The following is a 23,859-nucleotide window of genomic DNA, read 5'->3' as shown; positions in this document are numbered from 1 at the left end:
GTGTGGGGTGCAGTGGCCTCGTTGTCATAGTTGCTGCTTCGTTCCCCTGCAACATCGCCCTATGACATCTGGACATTAAGGATGCTTTCGTTTCTGAGGTGTCCTCCTGAGAGTCTGCAATGTGGCAGGTCCTGAAACTTCCAAAGGAGACATATGGCCTCTATGGGAGATTCTATGCCGCAGTTATTTTTGCTAAAAATGTAAACTGTTTAGCGTTTTAATGCCCAAAGTGACAAGTGGTGGCCAAAAAGTATTGCAAAGGGGAAAAAAGTCACAACAGATTTTGCTCTCCAGATTTCTGTATACTCACAGTTCTTTGCACAGTTTTTTATTTTTTGGTTATTTAGCTGCTTAAGGACTTTTTAAAAATTCCATTGACCCTGTGTACATCATGTATTTTTTTTACTTAGTTTTTCTGCTTCTTAGATTTAAATCTCCCCAGTTATTCTGCTAAAATAGAATAAATAAATAAAAATAGTTATTGGAGTTCCCGTGGTAGCTCAGCAGAAACGAAACTGACTAGTATCCATGAGGGCGCAGGTTCAATCCCTGGCCTTGCTCAGTGAGTTAAGGATCCAGCGTTGCCATGAGCTGTGGTGTAGGTCACAAACGTAGCTCAGATCCCACATTGCTGTGGCTGTGAGAGGCCGGCAGCCATAGCTCCAATTCAGCCCCTAGCCTGGGAATTTCCATATGTCAAGGGTGAGGCCCTAAAAAGATAAAAAAGACCAAAAAAAAGAAAAGAAAATAGAGTTTCCATTTTGGTGCAATGCATTAAGAATCCACCTGCAGCTCCAGTCCCTGCAGAGGCACTGGCTTGATCCCCAGCCCTGCCCAATGGGTTAAAGGATCCAGCAATGCGGTATAGGTTGAAGCTGCAGCTCAGATTCAATCCCTGGCCCAGGAACTTTCATATGCTATGGGTGGTGCCATTAAAAAAAAAATTAAGGGGGAGTTCCTGTTGTGGGGCTCAGTGGATTAAGAATCTAACTAGTATCCATGAGGATGTGGGTTTGATCGCTGGCCTCACTCAGTGGATTAAGGATCTGGCATTGCCGTGAGCTGTGGTGTAGGCCAGCAGCTGTAGCTCTGATTTGATTCCTAGGTTGGGAACTTCCCATATGCTGTGAATGTAGCCCTAAAATGAAAAAAAAAATAATAATAATAAGGAAACAAGCTCCATTTCTCCCACTGAATATGGATTAAATAGGAAATTCAAAGAGCTTCGGTGGACTCTGTGATGATTCAAAATCTGACAGTCAGTGTTGGGGGGTGGGGGGAAAGGAAGAGAGAATGTCCTTTGGGACTATACCAGAAAACTGAAGAAGGCAAATCATGAAAACTATGTATGATATATTTTTTCTCTTTTGATATATCTAAGATATTTTAGTTATAAATTCTGAAGAATGCTTTCTTAAGAGCCTAGGATTTGTGGATAAGTAAATAAATAGAGGTCAAAAATAAATCTACTTGCAAAAATGTTACTGAAATAACACATTCACCCCAGTTCTCCAATTGTACTTCCCACAAGTAGCCTCAACCTGCTTTAACCTCAGAAGTCCATGCCTCATTTCTACCGCTATTCTAGACATTTGTTTCCTGCGTCTCTTATCCCTGCAATGTTCTCTGTCATTCTGTCCACAATATTTCTTCTTTTGCTTCAAGATAACATGACCCAAACCCCCCAAAACTCTCATCACCCCAGACAAAATGATCTCACTTTCCTTTCAACTGTTCACATCCTGTTCACATCATTTTACTTAGGTACTGTTTTCTTCAATTAAATTGTAGGTAGACTGAGATTTAGAGCTTTTTCTCACACTGATTTAAATTTCCAGGCTTTCGGCATCATAACGGTGTGTGTAGTCACGGATGTTGCAGATAGCACTGCAATGTTTGTTGTACACGGATGTTTTACATGAGAAAACACATGCACAACAGTTTGCAAACATTGTCACTGTCCTCACAAAAGGTCACCACTCACTCAATGAAATATACCTCATGAGAGAAAGATATTAAATTCTTCTTATGGATGGATGGCAAAGCTGATAATATGACTTCTAGAATAATATGACAGAAAGAATACTAAATAGGAGGTTTTTAATAAAAAGACTGCTGCAAAGTAACGTATTGGCCCTGACATGTTTTACTGTGTGTTTGAGCCAGCTACTTATCAGACTGGATGCACTTGGTAAACAATTGAGCCAGATAATCTCAATCTAAATTTCCTTAGTTACCAGGTCCCAGTACTAAATAAGCAGCTGAAAGAGAAGATGTTTCCTGTCTGAGCTTCTGTATCTAGGAAAGAGCAAACAAGCCATACTGCTTGGTTGTCATGGTGGCAACCTAAATCCCCATATCTCATTAATAAATTTCTAGACAAATAAATCACACGGGAATACAGAGAACATTGAACTTGTAGATTGAGATGTAACAAGCTGCCTCGCTGAACAAAATAAACCAGGATGAACCTGGTTTTGGATTCAACATTTAAGTTAGGTATAATTTCAAAGGATTTCATATTGATACCTTTTCCTAGAATAAGGCAGGACAAGGCAAGAAACACAGCTTTGGCTGGCAAAGTTGAAAGAGAATTTCATGTTTTTAACCACAGATTTCCAAACTGCAATCTCAAATGTGGCTGAGACTGTTAATAAATGGCTTGGGGAAACGATTGATAATTAGTGCAAGGCTGGAGAAAGGAGTGACTTCCAAAGGTAGTTTTAGCTCGTTTGGCTTTAATATTGTTACTATTACTATTAATTATTATTATTATTATTGTCTTATTACACTTAAAAGAATTTCAAGTATATTCTGTCTTTGTGTTTCTCCACATAGAGACATTTTTCGAGGGGATTAATATCTGAAGATTATCTAGCCAAATTTGATATTTAAAACCCAACTAACCAACAAATGACTCACAAGTACCTAGTATTCTTGCTTGGCAAGAACCCCAACTTGCTAAGTCGGGTTGAACAAAAAAAGGTCAAGAAATGAACAATTATTCTGAGAGCAAAAAATAATAAGAAAGAGCATCTAATGACGATAGATGCTGTTCCCACTGCTAAACTATGTCACGCCAACTATAAAGCACTATAGAGAAATCATTGAGGGCTAGAGTCACCTGGTCCCTTCAAGAGAAACAGATGGGGAGATTGCTTTAACGAGAGTGGAAAATATATTAGAGGGCATAGAGAAATACGCCTGTATAGGTTTTTATAAACACAAAAATGATCGCTTTACCTAAAAGAATCTCATATAGGCTAAAAAAGAGACTTGACTCAGTCTGTGTGCTCTTTTCCTCTTCCGTAAGGAAAACGAACTTGAAAGGGGAAACAACGTGAGAAGAGAGCTGAAACTCAAGAAGGCTGAGGAGACAGTAAGCGAACGCCTATCTATTTCAAATAAGTTCATGTTTCTAGGCACAAATTACAACCCACAGCTGTTTTTAGGTAACCTAAGCTCTACAGCATGGCTGGTTAAGTTCAGAGAAATGGTAAAAAACTGAAAAAGATTATAGATCATCTGCTTTTTAAAACAGTGGTTAAAAGACATTGAAAACTTTAGAACAGAAAAGTAAAATCCCAGAGTACATAATTAAATATATGTTATGAACATTTAGAAGAGAGTTTGGTTGTCACTAAAAACCAGAATAACTAAACTAAGGATAAAGGATACTATACTTATTTACTGATTTGATCTTTGAAATTAAAATGGGAATTACATAGGCATGATAAAAATTAACTTCAGCAAAGCATGTTCTCTGTTTTTTGGGACGTTTGTTTGTCTGTTCCTTTTTCTTTTCAGAGGCTGCACCAGCGGCATATTGAAGCTCCCAGGCTAGGGGCCGAATCAGAGCTGCAGCTGCTGGCCTACACTACAGGCACAGCAACTTGGATTCTGAGCCACATCTGTGACCTATACCACAGCTTGCAGCAATGGGGGATTCTTAACCCACTGAATGAGGCCAGGGATCAAACCCACATCCTCATGGATACTACTCAGGTTCTTAATCCTGCTGAGCAATGACAGGAACTCCAAAGCTTGTAATCTGATCTTTCATAATATTTGCGGATGAGACTGTAAAATAAGGGTTTGGAGTTCCCTCGCGGCTCAGCAGGTTAGGGATCTGGCATCACTGCTGTGGCTCTGATTACAGCTCTGGCGAGGGTTCCATCCCTGGCCAAGGAACTGCTGCATGCCACAGGTGTGGCCAAAAAAATAATAATAATAAATTAAAAATAATATAAAATAGGAGCTTGACATAAGTATGATTGGGTAAACTCAAAAGTTAGTTGGATAAACTGTAGCCAAATATTTGTTTTTCTTTTCTTTTTTTTGTCTTTTTAGGGCCTCACCTGCTGCAAATGGAAGTTCCCAGGCTAGGGGTCAAGTTGGAACTATAGCTGCCAGCCTGCACTACAGCCACAGCAACACCAGATCTGAGCCGTGTCTGCGACCTAACCACAGCTCATGGCAACACCGGATCCCTGACCCACTGATCAAGGCCAGGGATCGAACCCACATCCTCATGGATACTAGTCAGATTCGTTTCCACTATGCCATGACGGGAACTACTGTTCATAATTTTTCATAACTTACATAGGTTAGCATATAGAAATCTTTTCTGGTCAAATCAGAGTAAAAAACAAAACCTCTGTAGCATAGAAAATATGACCAAAGACAGAACTGGGAAACGAAATTATTTTAACAATTTGAACTCTGAGTTAAAAACCTAAAAGACAAAATTTAACAGAAATATTTAACACCTCCTACATTTGCTCAAGTTGGGGGGAAAAGAAAAAAAAAAACACTACAGAAATACAAAATAGGAGAGATTCTGGTGTGACCATGTAAAACACATGCAGAGGTTTTAGTGTCTGTCAAGATCAATGGGAGTTAATAGAAGAGATCAGGTAGTTTACAGTGGTACCTCTAATCTTCAGTGTGAAAACACCATGCCCACGAGCACCTATCCACTCCTTTCATTTGGGGAATCTGTTGCCCAGTATCCCCTAGAAGCCACGATCTCTCTAGAATAGGCAGAGTAATGCCCCCATTCATCCAAAGATGTCCACATCCTGACCCCTGGAACCTGTGAATTTGTTACTTCGCAGAGAAAAAGAGGATTAATCTTGCTAATAAGCTGGCCTGAAAATAGGGAGATTATCCTGGATTATCTGGGTGGGCCCAATGTAATCACAAGGATCCTTAAAAGTAGAAGAGGAAGATGAAGAGGCTGTCAGCAGACTTTGCTGTGAGAATTTAACTCACAGCTGGCCATGAAGACGGAGGCAGGAATGGAAAAGTCTGGCAGACAGATTCTCCCCTAGAGCCTCCAGAAAGGAAAGCAGCCCTGCCAACACCTTGGTTTTATCCCAGAGTGAACTGGGTGTTAGACTTCTAACCTATAGGACTATAAGATAACAGTTGTTTTGTTTTGTTTTTTGGCTGCACCTGCAGCATGTGGAAGTTCCAGGCCAGAGACTGAACCTGCGCTACAGCAGCAACTCAAGCTGCTGCAGTGACAATGCAGGATGTATAACCCGCCCCACCACAAGGGAACGCCAGATAATAGCTGTTTGAAGTCACCAAGGTGGTGATCATTTGTAACACAGATTAAGGTAAAAATTTGTAACCAAAAATTTGTTACAACTTCTTCTCATTCTCTGCATGATAGCCCTATGCTTATTTTGTATCCGAATGTTTTTCATTTTCCTTTCTCCTTCTAGGTAAGCAACAGGTGATACAGAAGAAATGATGAACAATTACTTAGATGCTGTGGACTCAGAAACTTCATAACTGATGTGACTCCATAATCACATATGCAGAGTTAGTCTCTATGGTCACTAGTCTTCTAATTTGCAAAAAAAGACTTTTAAAATACCTGCTTTCAGGAGTTCCCCTTGTGGAACAGCAGTAATGAATCCAACTAATATCCATGAGGACACAGGTTCATCCCTGACCTCGCTCAGTGGGTCAAGAATCCAGCACTGCCGTGAGCCGTGATACAGGTCAAATATGCGGTTTGGATCCTACATTGTTGTGGCTGTGGTGTAGGTCAGCAGCTATAGCTCTGCAGCTCCAACTGGACCCTTAGCCTGGAAACCTCCATATGCTACCAGTGCAGGCCTAAAAAGCCTAACAAACAAAAAAACAAAAAATTACCTGCTTTCTTTGACTCTCTTGAGTTGCTTCAAGGAGTTTATGAGGCGAGTGAAAAAATAAAAGCCAACTTTTTTTTCAGCCACGCCTATGGCATATGGATGTTCCTGGGCCAGGGACTGAACCCCAGCCTCAGCAGAGACCCGAGCTGCTGCCGTGACCACACTGTATCCTTAACCCTTTGAGCCACAAGAGAATTCCAAAAGCCAATAAATTATTAAACACATAATATGTGCTAAACACTGGTCTGTGTGTTTTATATGTAGTCTTTAACTTAATCTCTACAATAACAATATGAGCTGTTTTCTTCTGTTTTAAAAATATTTAGTGTTTAAATATTTGTAAAATACTTAAGTATTTAGTATTTTAAATAGTATTTTTAAAGCTACTATTTTTTTCCTCCACCAAGGTAGATGGAAGCTAAATACTCTGAAATTTTTAAAGCAACAGAGATTACAAGTAAATGGACTTCATGCATGGACTCAATATACAAGGAAGAAAAAAATTTTTCTACCAGTACTTTTTCTGATAATATTTTCTTTTTTCATTTAAGCTTTACTGTTACTAACTTTCAATATTTGTTCCCTGAACACTTCCATCACAGTTATTCTCTTCATTAATCTGTGCATTCATTTTGTATATAATATTTGCGGAGTGCCTGTTATATGGCAGACTCTATCCTAAGCATTAGAGATAGACAAATACCAGTAGTATGGTAGCAGCTGTTAAGGAGTTTAAAGTGTAATGAGGTCTATAGATAAAAATGGGAAGTGACCTCCTCGTTTACAATGGCTTTCCTATTCTCCGCTCTCTCTATGAACTCAACTGATCCTGCATTAAGGCTCATTTTAAAATACAATTTGATGTTAAGTCCCTGACGAGAAAATTTTGTTTCATATTAAAGAAGCCTTTGTCTATAATCCGGTTTTAACTGATCCCAGAGTCTCTTAAATCAATGATTAAGCAAAGTTGTCTGAGATGGAGTTTCCTCGTGGTGCAGCAGGTTTAGGATAAGTGTTGTCACGGCAGCAGCTTGGACTTGGGTTCAATCCCTGGCCTGGGAACTCCTGCATGCCCCTGGGCAGCCAAAAAAAAAGTTGCCCGAGACAACTTTATTTCTCTATCCAGTTAGAATATGGCCCATTTTAGAAGGTAATCATGATATAAATAGCAAGTGAAAAATAAACAAGTAAATGGTTTATCATTTTCACTCCTGTGGTTACCTTCTTTTGCCACTAGATGGTGCCTATATGCCTGAGAGACAAAAAAAACACCAATACAGTTGAACTTGGAAACTGGTGATCAGATGATCACAAGTTGAGAAGAGGAAACTGCCCAGACTAAATTTTACCTAATCCTGATTCTTAAATTTATACTTAAAAAGTAAAACCAACATCTTCCCTTCCTTTTGGATAAACAGAACAGTAATAAATTTTAAATTAAATTAAAATACCTGCCCATGTTGTACTACCTCATCAGGACCTAGGCTTTATTTTCACTTATTTTTACATTCTAATAACCTGGTCTTCTGAGAGCCTAACCTGGACTACTTGCTGTTCCCTATTTGTGCCCTCCACTCTCCCATCTCCTTATCTAGACTTAGTTTTTTTCTCTCAACCGAAAAAGTCACTTCCTCTCCCAACATCTTCCTCCATTATTACTTTTCAGAAATCCCACTCATTTAAGACACATTTCAACTAGCACCTCTTCCATGAAATTCTTCCCGTTACTACTATACCACAAGAAAACGCCTTCTTTCAATGCCCTTTTCATCCTTTTAACAAGCTTGCTCTTTCATTTAATAATATATGGAGCCCAGAGTTCCCAATGAGGCTCAGCAATTAACAAATCTGACTAGCATCAGTGAGGACACAGGTTCCATCTCTGGCCTTGCTCAGTGGGTTAAGGATCTGCAATTGCCCTGAGTTGTAGTGCAGGTTGCAGACGTGGCTCGGATCCTGCATAGCTGTGGCTGTGGCTGTGGCTGGCAACTACAGCTTCAATTTGACTCCCAGCCTGGGAACCTCCATATGTTGCAGGTATGGACCTAAAAGGCAAAAATAAAATAAATAAATGGAGTCAGAGTTCCCACTATGGTGCAGTGGGTTAAGGATTTGGCATTGCTACAATTACGGCTCCAATTCAATCCCTGGCCCAGGAAATTCCATATGCTGTAGGTACGGCTATAAAAAAATGTAGCATGCATTATCGCAATGTGATATGCATCTCTATAGCACTTAAAGATTTTCCAACTTGTGATTATTTATGAACATTTCTTAATCTCTGTACTATATAGTGTTTGCCTCCTGAGTGCAAAGACGATCTTAGTCATCGTTCTTGAAAGTTACCATAATACCATGTACTGAGTTGATCTGAATAATATCCATAGTCTTGCTGCCAGAAACTCTAAGAATCAAAAATTAAGTGATAGTTTATTGAATAATTTGGATGAAGTTCATTAGCAAGACCTGTAGAAACAAATCATCTTTCTACCTAAAAATGACAGTCATGTCATGAGACTCCAAATTTTTAGAAATGACGGGTACAGTAAAAACTATTTTAAAATATAAAGCTGAGCTCAAAATAGAGAAAGCAAAAGCTTCAGGTCCAGAAATAAAGGAGAAATTCAAAGGCACTGTAGCAAGGTCCAGGAATTGAGGTTTTAATCCCATGCAGATAGGGTCCTAGAGCCACTTACTGAGAAGCTGAAACTGATATTCTTGTGTAAATTAGGACCCTAAAGAGGTTTTTAATTTTTAAAAACTATGGAAGTTGCCAAGCTTATCCTCTATCCATTAGTCTTAATTGAGTAGAGACAGAAGGTAATGGTTCCCGTGAAAATCGAAAGTCCCAGTCTATGGAAGTGCAATTTTACATTATCATTTGAAAACCGAATCCCAAGCTTAGAAACTCGGAAACTGCCAAGTCCCTAGAAGACCAAATACAGAAATCCTCAATGAGGACACTTGCACAACTCAGGGCTCAGAAGAATCCCACAGAATAAACAAGTTTCCCTGAAGAGCTCTCAATAAAATCAACACACCACACAAGGGAACAACCCACTGCAAGTGAGAGTCAGCAGATACATCAAACTGAAAAAAATCTGAGCCCAGATAATTTCAGTGAATAGAACCACCTGAGTTCTCTTATGGCATAGCAGGTAAAAGATCCAGCATTGTCACTGCAGCAGCTCAGGATGGGTCACTGCTATGGCGTAGGTTTGATCCCTGGCCCTGGAACTAAAAGAACAAGATGAAAAAATAGAAATAGTTGAAAAAGAATAGGACTTTATTGGTTCATTAATTCTCTTAACAAATATGTATTGAGCATCCGAAAAGTTCCACCCCTGTTCTAGGTGGAGGAGATAAAATAAGACATGCAAGTTCCCCACTATCAACAGGTGGGTTAAACAGATGGTCTAAAAACAGGAGATGATTATTACACTGGGAAATAAATCTGAGAAAATTACCCACAGTGCAGCACAGAGGATTTTTTTTTTTTTTTTTTGTCTTTTTGTCTTTCTGGGACCCATGGCACATGGAGGCTCCCAGGCTAGGGGTCCAATCGGAGACCCAGCTGCTGGCCTACACTACAGCTCACGGCAATGCCAGATCCTTAACCCATTGAGCGAGGCTGGGGATCAAACCCACATCCTCATGGATGCTAGTCAGGTTCGTTAACCACTGAGCCATGACGGGAACTCCAGATTTTTTTTTTTTTTTTTTAATGGAGAATATAAAAGTGAAGTTAAAAGTTATGGCAGATTGAAGTTCCCATCGTAGCTCAGCAGAAACAAATCTGACTAGCATCCACAAAGATGCAGGTTTGATCCCTGGCCTTGCTCAGTGGGTTGAGGATCTAACATTGCCATGAGCTATGATGTAGGTTGTAGATATGGCTTGGATCTGGCATTGCTGTGGTTGTGGCGTAGGGTGGCAGCTGTAGCTCCTATTCGACCCCTGTCCCGGGAACCTCCATATGCCATAGGTTCGGCCCTAAAAAGACAAAAAAAAAAGAAAAAAGTTATTAAAGATAGAAGAAGATCCAAGACACATTTAATGGAAGTTGCTTAAAAAAAAAAAAAAAAAGACATAATGGAGTGAAAGCACTATTCAAAGAGAAAATAGCAGAATGTTCTTCAGAAATAAAGAAAGACATGAACCACGGAACAACATAAGGAGTCCTCAACAGGGTAAGTTTTTAAAAGAAATCAATATCTAGACATTTCTAATTAAAACTAAAGAGCATCATGGAGTTCCCATTGTGGTGCAAAGGGATTGGTGGCATCTCTGCAGCTCCAGGATGCAGGTTGGATCCCCTGCCCAGCACTGTGGGTTAAAGATGCAGCATTGCTGCAGCTGCAGCACAGGTCACAACTGCAGTTCAGACTGGATCCCTGGCCTGGGAATTCCATATGCTGTGGAGTGGCCCCCCAAAAAAACAACCAAAAAAACTGAAGATCACCAAAATCAAAGAGGAAAAATCATAACAGTAAAGGAAAAAAAAAAGGAAGGAATGCCTACAAAGTGTGTAGACAAACAAAAGAAATCTCATTAGTAAAAGTAAGATTGAAATAAAATTTTTTAAGTGTTAAGAAAATTCTATTCTTGGCTAAACTGTCATTTAGTGAGGATCAAAAAAAGACATTTTCTGAAAAAAATCGAGTTTATCATTTATAGACCTAGGCTGGAAGAGCTACTAACCGAGGTACTTCAGTAAGAAGGAAACTGAATCCCAAAAGATGAAGCAAAGTGCAAGACACTGAAGAAAGGAAGTAATTTAAATGTTTGGGGAAACTAAAAGAATATTGATTGTAATAATAATTCTAACCAAGAAAATTGAAACACTATAACATGAAAGAAGGAGAGGTTAGGGTTGAAACATTTTGGGTTTCTAAATTCTGGCTCATCTGAGAAGAAGCTACAACCACTGGTTAATTTTATACATTGTAAAATCAAATATGTATGTTAAAAATTTCAAGAATAATCACCTGTCATGTTTGTTTGCTGCATCATTTAAGGATATTCAACTTTGGAATAGAAAATGAAAGAAAGAAACAATAAATAAAAAGACATGTTGATATAGATAGAGTGCATGTGTAATAATGAACATGTAGACAGAAAGAGACAGAAAGGCCAAATAAGCACATCCAGAGACATACAAGACACCAAATATTCATGAGGATTTCCTTTAGTCCCATGTATCCTCTGCTCAGGCCAGTTAGATAAAATCCATGGATGCTCAGGAGTTCAGTTAGATAAAATCCATGGATGCTCAGGAGTTCCCGTGGTGGTGCAGTGGTTAACGAATCTGACTAGGAACCATGAGGTTGCGGGTTCGATCCCTGGTCTTGCTCAGTGGGTTAAGGATCTGGCATTGCCGTGGGCTGTGGTGTAGGTTGCAGATACAGCTCGGATCCCGCGTTGCTGTGGCTCTGGCGTAGGCTGGTGGCTACAGCTCCAATTGGACCCCTAGCCTGGAAACCTCCATATGTTGCAGGAGCGGCCCAAGAAATGGCCAAAAAGACAAAAAAAAAGAAAAAGAAAAAAAAAATCCATGGATGCTCAGCAAGTTATCAGTGTTGAGTTACAACTATAGACAGGCATCCCAGTACCTGAGTCTGGTAGAGAAAGTATGACTTGGCTCCAGCTCCCTTCCCTTGGTGAGTCTTCTTAGCTCACCCTCAGCTTTGGTCATCATAGCCACAAGGTTAGAGGGGAAGCTGATGCGGGAAAAATGGGAGATGGGGGACATGAAAATTTCCTAACACAGGATTCAGATAACTTGGTCCTTCCATCTCAACGGCAGCCTTCCCTGAGGACACTACTAAACTATTCCATTCCTTTTCCCTGTCTCTTACTATTGGCTTTAAATGGATTCAACAAACCATGTGATTCCAGCATCCTAATGTGCTCTGTGAGCCCTTCCAGGCTAACCCCTTAGTCGTGGCCTTGAAGGCTACCACTGCATAAGGTAACTCCCCAATGACCTATCACTAGTAGAGATAAACATATAACTCATAAATTAAGAAGAGCAGGAAAGAGAAAGAAAAGAAATCATTCCAAAAAAGAAAGAAAGAAAGAAAGAAATCATTCAAACAGAAGGCTTGAATTTGACCCCTAGCCTCGGAACCTCCATATGCTGTGGGTGTGGCCCTAAAACAACAACAACAACAACAACAACAACAACAAAATTACATTTGATTACCTTTTCCTCTATTTCAAGGATGGACAACAATTTTTCATTTGCATGCCTTCTCGTATGGTAGTGGCTGAATAGAATAGCAGGTTAAGAAGGATTCTAGATTCTAACACCAGTTCTCTTCTTGAAAAAAAGAGTGCCCTCATCTACTAGCCACGTCTGCCAAAAGGCAATGGAAATGAGAAGAGATAATATGAGAAGCACAAATTTGCCTCTCTTGGTCCATGTTTTCTTTTTCTCCTTCTTTTTAAATTTTATTGGACTTAACAATGTTGACTTACAATGTTGTTCTTGGTCCAGGTTTTCTAAGCTTAAAAAATTTCTAGCACTTTCAACAATTAAATTATATATTTTCCTTTTTTTCTTAAGGTGATGCTCTTACACCTAAGTCTTATACCTACCTAGGATAAAAGTGAATTTATATTCTATTAACTTAAATAAGAATATTTACAACATCCACAACAGCATCAAAATCATAAGGTAACAGGAGTTCCGTGGTGGCTCAGTGGTCTGAGGATCTGGCATTGTCACTGCTGTGGCTCTGGTTACCACTGTGACACAGGTTCAAAACCTGGCCCGGGAACTTCCACATGCCATGGGTGCAGCCCTCCAAAAATCATAAGATAACACACACACACACACACACACACACATATGCGTAAAATATATATAATGCTACTGCCTAGGAAAGAAGGTACAATGATATACCTGGCAAGAACTTTCAGCTATTACATTACAAATGACTACAAATGGTTATTAAGTTCTTACTGTGACATATGCAAGATATTCTACAGCAGCAAAGCATACTGCCTGCCCTCAAGAAACTGAATTATAGTGGAGAAATCCCTGTACACAACCAATTATAAAACAGAGGATGATTATCAGTAGATCCTAAATCAGGTTGAGCACCAGGATCACCCAAGAAGCTTTTTTGTATAATTGAAATATATTTAACATATAACATTGTGTAAGTCTAAGATATGTAACATGTTGATTTGATATATGTTTTTCCTCATTCAATCTCTGATTTGATATATTTATATATTTCAGAAAATTACCATTGTTGCATTAGTTACACCTCTTTCCCTTCACATTGCATCACATAATATTTCTATTCTGTGATGGGAATAATTAAGATCTAGGCTCTTAGTAAGTTTGATGCTTATAAAGCAATATTGTTGCCTTAACACATGAGTCGTAATTCAGCTGGGCACAGGATTCTTGAGTAACGCCCTTTCCCCCTCAAAATTCTGTAGACACACACACATTTTTCTTATCATCTGAACCATCTGAGAGTAAGTTGCCTGCATCAAACCCCTCTGCCCCTAAATATGGTGTGCATTACCTAAGAACAAGGATATTCTCCTACACATACATAATTATTAATTTGCTGACTTTCAGTTTTCCTTCTAAGCTCTGAGCGCCACAGGAGCAGGAGCCACTTCTTTGCTGGTCCTGCAATATCCTCGATGGCTAGACTAGTAACTGTCACTTACAGAACAAGGGGTAGGCAAGCTTTTCCTGTAAAGGGCTAGAGATAGATATTTTAAGCTTTGCAGGCCAAGAGGCAAAATCGTGGATATTATATGGACACTTCTATAACAAGGGAGAAAATAAATTTCCATAATTTTAAGTGATGGAATTCAACATATAGTAATAATAATTGAATTTAAATTCTTGGTACTACTACAGGGCTGGTGAAGCAGAGGAGAGGCAGCGAGGGCTTGGCCAAGAGAGGATCAGTGGAGCAGAGAGTTCTTTGGGAGAGGAGACCGCAAGGGGACAAAACAAACGGGGCGGGTGATGCTGGGAGCCCCACCCACACCCCAGTTCTAAAGGGACCCTCAAGTGTTCGGCTGGACTCAGAGAACTAAGGTGATGTCAGAATCCTTTCAGCCAACGGGAGTCTGGTGGAGGGGGGAACCCAGGGAAGAGGTGAAATATGTAGATGAGAAAGAAGGTGGCAGAGAGCAAGGAGATGAGACCTGGTCTCTGTAGAGCAACTGAACAACATAGCAGGAAAGCAGTCATCGACACTATGCAAACTAAGGCATATGCCTGTGCTCCAGTCAAACTTCATTTATGGATGCTAACATCTGAATTTTGTATAAACATTCCATGGCCCCCAAATAAGATTTTTCTTTTTTAAATTGCTGCAAATGTAAACATCATTCTTAGCTAGAAGCCAATACAAAAACAGGACTGGGGTTGGATTTGGTCCCTGTAATAGATGCTCAAATGGGAGGGAGAAATAAAGTGTTTAAAAAAAAAAAAGTTAATGGTGAAACTGTGAGTTGTAGATAAATACAAAATGAACATATGCCAAAGATTTCATTTAACTCATTATATAATAGGGGAAATCAGTCAAATGTTACAAGTGGTTTAAAGGAGAAATCAAACAACATACAGACACGGACACTCACTCACTCACCCACAGTCAGGAATACTAAAGTAAATTTACTCAAAGATGCAAAATTGATTGGTGTCCACAGGGTGATGATTTTTCCTCTGCACAAAATGCATCTGTGTTACTCCAACTTTTCCATAACACACAGAGTCGTAAACCAGTCCAAAGACAATAAGACTCTTCTATTCAGAGTTACATTTGGGAAAATGACACCACTTAGCAGTTGAAAAATTAAGTATTAGAGTTCTCTGGTGGCTCAGAGGATTAAGGAGCCCACATTGTCTGTGGCATATGTTCATTCCCTGTCCCAGGAGCTTCTACATGCTGCTGGTGGGGCCAAAAAAAAGGAAGAAAGAAAGAAATATGAAGCATGTACTGGTTACAAATTACCAAATTTGTACATTGGACTGCTTTACAGGGAATGCTGAACATTTATTTGTATCCAGTTTGCTTATTAAATATCTAACATTTTAATAATACGGTAGTCCCAGAAACATTATATTCCAACTCCTCTATCACAAGAATACTGCCTATAGCGACAACTTTGTGCTGGATCAGGAACAGTAGAGCAAAGTAGCTTCCAAGATGTAGATTCAGGAGTTCCTGTCCTGACTCATTAGAAATGAATCTGACTAATATCCATGAGGACACAGGCTCTATCCCTGGCCTTGTTCTGTGGGTTAAGGATCTGGTGTTGCCCTGAGCTGTGGTGAAGGTCACAGATGCGGCTCAGATCCCATCTTGCTGTGGCTGTGGTGTGGGCTGGCAGCTACAGCTCTGATTTGACCCCTAGCCTGGGAATCTCCATATGCCATGGGTGCGGCCCTAAAAAGACAACAACGACAAAAGATATAGATCAAATCACAATTCCAGTACACACTGACTGTGTGGTCTGGCCAGTGGGGGTGTAAATTAACATCTCAGTCTCAGTTTCTTCATCTGTTAATTGGAAATAATAATGCTAACTGTTTCATAGGGCGGGTATGATAATTAAATTACAGAGTTCAAGTAACATGGCATACAGTATAATCACAATATACCATTATTGTTTTCCTTTTAAATCAGGGCTAGATAAGTTCTAATTTGTCTAAAATTTGTCTAGGACCACATATCACTTTGGGGCAGTCTTAATAAGGCTGTGAATTACTATTGCATGGCATGTTTATCTATTAGTAGAGAAGGTTCCCTTTTCGGGGGGGTACCAACACACTTAATTCTCTAGATCCTAGGTGAACTGTGGGTTACCCCGTCTATCAGCGATGTACATGTCAACCAAAAGAGGAGAAACACCGCCTGATTTTCTGTAAAAAGCAAAATGTTCTTTGAATTAGAAGCAAGTATTTTCTAGAAGTCCACATTGAAACTATGTGAATATTATTCTCCAGCGTGCATTCAATTGCATTAGACCCTAATATTTAAAAAATCATTTTTTCTATATGACTATTTATTTATGTATTGTCTTTTTAGGGCAGCACCTGCAGCATATGGAGGTTCCCAGGCTAGGGGTCAAATTGGAGCTGTAGCCACTGGCCTACCCCACAGGCATAGAAATGCCGGATCCTTAACCCACTGAGCAAGGCCAGGGATTGAACCTGCATCCTCATGGATGCTAGTCAGATTCATTTCTGCTGAGCCAAGATGGGAACTCCTATATGACTATTTAAAAACTGGCATTTCCTACACTACAGTGGGCACAGAGGAAGAATTAAATTTGAGCCTAATTTCATTCCAAGTACATAATACAGACTTAATTACTTCTTTTCTGTTCAATTTTAAGGGCATTAAACATTTAAGAAATTAGAATTGTTATACCTACACTTGAAATCAAACTAAATAAGCATCACTGAAATGACTTTTTTAAAGAACCACAGAGGGTTTGTTTTTTTTTTTTCCTGAAATAGAACATTTTTCTATATTCCATATCCCCCCATCACTGCTCAAATTATCATTTCAATTCCTCAACTCAGTGGTTTGTTGTTATTGTTGCTGCTTCTACTTATGGTAGATGAAAACCAGTACTGATCCTGTAAAAATAACATTAAAATGCAAACTCAAAGCTCATGGAAACACTCTTTCTCTCTCTGTCTCTCTTTTTTTTTTTTTTTGCTTTTTAGGGCCGCACCTGTGGCATATGGAGGTGCCTAGGCTAGGGGTCAAATCAGAGCTACAGCCTACACCACAGCCACAGCAATGCCAGATTCTTAACTCATTGAGCAAGGCCAGGGATCGACCCTGCCACCTCATTGTTACTGGTTGGATTTGTTTCCCCTGAGACACAAGAGGGACTCCAGAAACACTTTTATTTATTTATTTAGTCTTTTTGCCATTTCTTGGGCCGCTCCCGCGGCATATGGAGGTTCCCAGGCTAGGGGTCCAATTGGAGCTGTAGCCACCAGCCTATGCCAGAGCCACAGCAACGCGGGATCTGAGCCGTGACTGCAACCTACACCACAGCTCACGGCAACGCCGGATCATTAACCCACTGAGCAAGGGCAGGGATCGAACCCTCAACCTCATGGTTCCTAGTCAGATTCGCTAACCACTGCGCCACGACGGGAACTCCCACCTTCTGAGCTGAGGGTATTTCTGGCTGGGTTTTCCATAAAACAAAAGTCTGTTAAGATTGACTTTTGAAATATCCTTTGGTTGACATTGGATTGCCCTCTTTTGCCCACTTGGTCAACGAAGGCGAATTTAATTTTCTCTTTTGTTTGTTCGATTATCACCTCTGCAGGCACCCTTCCATAGAAATCCAAACAGCTATCAGAGGACCCAGTAGGGCAGAACTGCCCTTGAGATGGTAAAATGGGGAAAACAGCTTGAGAATGTTATGAGGCAAGACAGACTGACGTGAAAGATATTTTCATCTCCACTCACTTGGTGCCAGCCTGGGGCAGGGTTAGGAAAACAGTGTGCCATGTGCTGTAAAGTAATACTGAATGGAACAGGTGAGTTAAGAATGGAGTAAGAATGGAAACGTGAGTCAGACACAAAGTCACACCGTTGTGAAGTTATCCTCAAGATAACCAGCAGCGGTAATAATTGCAAATTTCGGTTACAGTTTAATAGTAAACTAATTTATGCTGTGAATATCTGCATTCTGAGAAGGGCACAATACAATGTTCTCAGTATGAAAGCAGACGAAAAGTGGAATTGAGTTCTCAATTCTAACTATCTCTTCAGTTACTGGTTTCTATTGTAAGCTGAAGGAAAGAAAATTATTAAATTGTGAAAAATTATTAAACTGTTACGATGTCGACAATATAGGGTGCATATTGAAGAAAAAAGAGTGTTCATTTAATAAGGGCTTTATTTAAAAGTATGACAGAAAGTTACTGAGGGGGAGTATAGTTTCTGTGACAATTTTTCTATATTACTATTTATGACAAAAACAACATCTTTCACTGCAAAAATAGGTAAGGGCTTCACACTGAAAAAAGTTTTATTATAGGTCCTTGTCAACTCTATTAACACCTGGCCTTGAAACTCAAATTCTTAGTTATTAGCTTTTTCTTTCCATGAATATAAAATTGGAGATGATGAAATAATGGGAAAATTTTTTTAATGTTCTTATGTGTTTGCTTTGTTTTAAAATTTCTGAGCGGAGGAGTTCCCGTCGTGGTGCAGCAGAAACAAATCTGACTAGGAACCATGATGTTGTGGGTTCGATCCCTGGCCTCTCTCAGTGCAGTAAGGATTTAGTGTTACCGTGAGCCATGGTATAGGTCGCAGAAGTGGCTCGGATCTGGCGTTGCTGTGGCTGTGGTGTAGGCTGACAGCTGTAGCTCCAATTGGACCTCTAGCCTGGGAACCTCCATATACTGTAGCTATGGCCCTAAAAATCAAAAAATAAAATAAAATAAAATTCCTAAGTGAACATTTTTATCTTTATGAAATATTACTTACTAACACTTGGACTTCAAAATATAGTGGTATATCAGTGGGACTATGCCATACAGGCTGCCTACTTGGAGAAAATAAAATTTTAAAAGAATGAGTTTTAAAAATCTTTTAGGAGGAGTTCCCTTGGTGGCCCAGGGGTTAACGAATCCAACTAGGAACCATGAGTTTGCGGGTTCGATCCCTGGCCTTGCTCAGTGGGTTAAGGATCCGGCATTGCTGTGGCTGTGGTGTAGGCTGGCGGCTACAGTTTCGATTGGACCCCTAGCCTGGGAACCTCCATATGCCACGAGTGCTGCCCTAAAAAGACATAAATAAATAAATAAATAAATAAATAAATAAAAATAAAAATCTTTTAAAGGATAGATAGATAAATAGGTCTTAAAAGGATAATGCTAAAAAATTTTAATGTGCTGGTGAGGGAATAGGGCAATAGTGCTCCATATATCCTGCTGCAACAATGTATATTGGTTACAGCTTTCTGGGAGATAGTTTATTGATATGTATCAATAACTTCTAAAATGTGTTAGTCTACTCAGCCTGCCATAACAAAATATCAGCAACTGCGTAACTTAAATAACAGAAACGTATTCTCACTGTCTGGAAACTGGAAATCCAAGATCAAAGTCCATTTCCTTTTTTTTTTAAATTTTTATTATAGTCGATTTACAATGTTGTGCCAATTTATGATGTACAGCAAAGTGACTCAGTCGTATATATATACATACGTATATGCTTTTTTTTTTTTTTTTTTTTTTGCTTTTTAGGGCTGCCACGATGGGAACGCCTATATATGCATTTTAAAAATATTACTTCTGTCGAGATCTATCCCAGGAGATTAGATAGAGTTCCCTGTGCTGTACAATAGGACTTTGTTGTCTCTCCATGCTGCAGGTCTGTTTCTATAAGAGCTCTCTTCCTGGCTTGCAGACAGCTGCCGTCTCTCTATGTGCTCACACATGGAGAAAGAGAAAGAGCCCTCTCATCTCCTCACCTCCTTTTCTTTCTTTCTTTATTTCATTTTTTGCTTTTTAGGGCCCACATGCGGTATATGGAAGTTCCCAGACTAGGGGTCAAATTAGAGCTGTGACTGCCAGCCTACACCACAGCCACGGCAACACAGGATCTGAGCCACATCTGCCACCTACACCACAGGCAATGCCAATCCTTAACCCACTGAGCGAGGCCAGGGATTAAACCTGCATTCACATGGATACTGGTCTATTTCATTACTGCTGAGCCACGACAAAAGCTCCTTTTCTCTCTCCCCTTCTTTCATTTCTCCCCTTTCTTTCTTTCTTCCTTCCTTCCTTCTCCCTCTCTTTCTTTCAGCTGTGCATGTGCAAGTTCCCGGGCCAGGGATCTGACCCTGGACAAACAGAGCCACAGCAGTGGCAATGTCAAATCCTTAACCCACTAAACCACCTGGGAACTCCTCACATCCTTTTCTTACGAAGTCATATCCAACAGAATTAGACTTACCCTTATGACCTCATTTAACCTTAATTACCTCCTAAAGGCCCTGTCTCCAGATACAGTCACACTAGGGGTAAGAGTGTCAACTTATGAATTTGAGGGAGACACAGTTCAGTTCTTGGCGGTGCTCATACTCTTTCTGTCCCAAACAGAGATCATCATATTCCCACCCCTGGAGCCACCCAAATTCAAAGCCCTGAAGCTGTCTTTGATTGTTATGTCTCCCCCTTTCATCTTACTCCAGCTCACATTTCCCATCCAGCCTTGGATTGGTATTAAATTGAGTTAAATTTAGCAGATAACCATTATATATGTTTGCATTTTACTTTTATGTGCTATAGAGAAGGTATAGCTTTTGGTCATATTAATCTATATATATATATAGATAGATAGATAGATTTTGATATCTTATGAACATGTTAAGAGATGTAGGTGTATCTTAGTGTCTTCAGGCTGCTATAACAAAAACACCGTAGACTGGGTAGGTTAAATAACATTTGTTTCTCATGGTTTTGGAGACTAGGAAGCCTAGGATCAAGGTGTCAGTAGATTTGGTGTCTGGAGAGAGCCTGCTTCCTGGTTCATAGAAGGGCATTTTCTCTGTGTCTGCAGGTGGCTGACATGGCTGACAGGGCAAGCAAGATCTCTGGGGTCTCTTTTATAAGGCACTAATCTCATTCATGTGAGCTCCACCCTCCATAACCTCTTCACCTCCTAAAGGCACCACCTCCTAATAGCTTCACATGGGGGGTTAGGATTTCAATATGCGGATTGGGGTAGGGGCCACAATCATTCATTCCATAACAATACAGTTCAGAAACTTATGTGTATTTGTTGCTAGTCTGCTAAAAAATGCTCCTGTTTGCTAGTTCTCAACTGTCCACTCCCTGCTTTTCCTGTGAGATAGAAGCTAGTCACCTTTATTAAAAGATTATGAGCAAGAAGTTGAAACTATTCCAAGAGTAATAGTGACAGAGAGATTGTTTTCATTTTTCAGGGAAGAGCAGTTTGGTCCTGAAATAGCAATCTTTAGGCCTTTTGGTCTCTGAGTTACTTTACACTTTTAGGACCTGTGAGTATCCCTAAGAACTTTTGTCTATGTGAGTTATGAATACCAAGACTTAATGTATTGGGTAGCTCCTGCTTCTGTGCAGTGGGTTAAGGATCCAACTGCAGCAGCTTGCGCTGCTACAGAGGCTCAGGTTCAATCCCCAGCCTGGAGCAATGGGTTAAAGGATCTGCTGTTGCTGCAGCTGCAGCTTATACCACTGGAATTCAATCCCTGGCATGGGAAGTCCATATGCTATGCTGTGGCCATAAAAAAAAAAAAAAAAAAAAAAGACTTTATGTACCGGAAATTGAAAAGTTATTTGATTGACGTGAAGATAGCAATAATGCACAGAACACATCCTAACAATACCATCCTATTGTTAATATTAGTATTATTTTGACATCACAGATACCCTAAGAAACTACTGTCCTAAAATGTCAGTTTGTTCCCGAATAGGAAAGAGCATAATTAAGCACAAAACTCTGAAAGTGAATTTAGCTGCTTTGATTTATTAGACTTGAGTCTCAACAAAAGTTATGAAATGTTAAAAGTTATAGGAGTTCCCTGGTGGCTTGGTGGGTTAAGGATCTGGTGTTGTCACTGCTGTGGCTCTGGTTACTGCTGTGGCCTGGGTTCGATCCCTGGCCCAGGAACTTCCACTTACCACAGGTGTGCCCCCCCCACCTAAAATTTATAACAAAATGTTCTCAATTCTGATGGTTTGGCTTCCTTGGTTTAATAATTAGTGCCTTCACCTATAATATCAAAGTTTACTGTTTACGTTATGTTTAATCTTCCTACAAAGCAAAGAGTCTGTGTCTTACCAAAATTAATTTTGTTTTATATGATTTTATTATGAACTCAATTATCCAAGAAAAAGATCCTCTCTTATGAAAGAGCTAAAGTTCTTTACAATAATGCTATTCCTATGCTTTTTAAAAATCATTGTATTTATTAGTAAACAAGAGAAATCTATTTCTTATAGTTCTGGAGATTTGGATCTGAAGTCCAAGATCAAACACAGGTAGTTGTAGAAGTCCCAGTAGTGGACCTTAGACAGAGAGGGAAACCCAGGGAACTCTGGCAGATCACTGAAAGTTAATAAGCACTGAAGAAAGCCAACAGAATGTCCTGGAACTAAGCAAGGCTTGCTTAACTATGAAGCCATCAATAAAAGCACGAGATACGCCTCAGGTCATTCGGGGAAACATAAAACGAGGCCTGCACTCAAGTTCAGCAAGATAATGATCCTGAGGACCAAGGACAGGTATTTAAGGGAAAGAGGACGTTCCAGAGTCGGAGCCCCTCATTACCCAGAAACCTGAGATGATTCAACATAGCCTCGCATCTGTTACCACCTTCTGCTGATTTGAATAAGCACCATGACAGTCCTAGTCTGACCTCATAGGGTCCAACACTCTCTTACTCAATACGAAGGAGGAGCTAGTGATGTCAGCCTGGTCTCTGCCTTGAAGAATGAGGAAGTAGGTGGCTTTCCTTGGATTATAAAAACGTAGCCCACCTAATCTTCAGGGCAGAGCCTCCCCCCTCCCCCCCCCACCTCTGCCTGCTTGTACCCCTCACAAGCCTCCTATCTTAATAAATCTATTTCTTGCCTATCGCTGTGTCTCTCACTAAATTCCTTTTGCGCTGAGACACAAAGAACTTGAGCCTCAGTAAGTCCAGACACCAGGTGAGTGATTCTAGTTAAAAACAAAACAAAACAAACGTGGGTTCAAGTTCTAATCTGGGTTTTGGCTGGGTTGGAGTCAGAGGTGTTTTCGGTTTCAAAAACGGCAGGTAGAGTGAAAAGATTTCACAGCAGTCCCTCCTATGTTTTTGGCTTTTCCAACTGCAAGATGAACCTGAAAAGAAAATCTCATTATGTTGCTCTTGCCAGAACAAGTGATTTTTTCAGCCAAGCATGTATTAGCAGGGGACAGATGATCTCTATTCCAAAGAGACATTGCAACACTCTTTCCTTGTTCACCAGATGTGCTCCAGCCTTTAGGTCATATAATAGCTAAACAATCTTTCTCCAATACTACTGTTAACTGACTAGTTGCTGCTTGATCAGAGGAATGCTTTCTCTAAGTCGGAATGATTTTGGAATAGGGACGTAGACTAAGTCCAAAGAACAGAGCTATGGGACTCAGTTCACTGCAGGAGCCTTTGCTTATTTCCCACAACAGTAAATTAGGATACAGTTTACTTACTGTTATACAGGCATATCTCATTTTATTGCACTTTGCTGTACTGTGCCTTGCAGATACTGCTTTTTTTTCTTTTAATTGAGGTTTGTGGCAACCCTGAATTGATTAAATCTATTGGTGCCATTTTTCCAACAGCATATTTTTTAAATCTTTTTTTTTACTATAGTTGATTTACAATGTTCTATCAATTTCTGCTATACAGTAAAGTGACCCAGTCATTTAAATATATATATATACATACACACACACACACACACACACACACACACACGCTTTTTCTCATGTTATCTTTATCATGTTCTATCACAAGTGATTGGATATAGTTCCCTGTGTTATATAGCAGGACCTCATTGCTTATCCATTCTACATGTAATAGTTGGCATCTACTAACCCAAACTCCCAGTCCATCCCACTAAAAATCTTTATTGACCAATTTATCATTACCA

General features: G+C 39.8%; 1 protein-coding gene across 22 annotated transcripts in view; it reads right to left on the bottom strand.

Moving 5' to 3' along the window:
* ABCA5 (ATP binding cassette subfamily A member 5) overlaps nucleotides 1-23,859 on the bottom strand; it is a 133,000-nt gene that overhangs the window by 69,793 nt on the left and 39,348 nt on the right. The gene's annotated exons all lie outside the window — the stretch shown is intronic.

The sequence above is a fragment of the Sus scrofa genome, chromosome 12, assembly GCF_054392235.1.
Source record: "Sus scrofa isolate SSC_HxYL_T2T_F1_AM1 chromosome 12, Sscrofa_HxYL_maternal_Yorkshire_Landrace_v2.0, whole genome shotgun sequence".
NCBI classification, from domain to species: domain Eukaryota; kingdom Metazoa; phylum Chordata; class Mammalia; order Artiodactyla; family Suidae; genus Sus; species Sus scrofa.
Note: the sequence above shows the minus strand (reverse complement) of the source record. Positions and strands in the feature narration are given on the sequence as shown.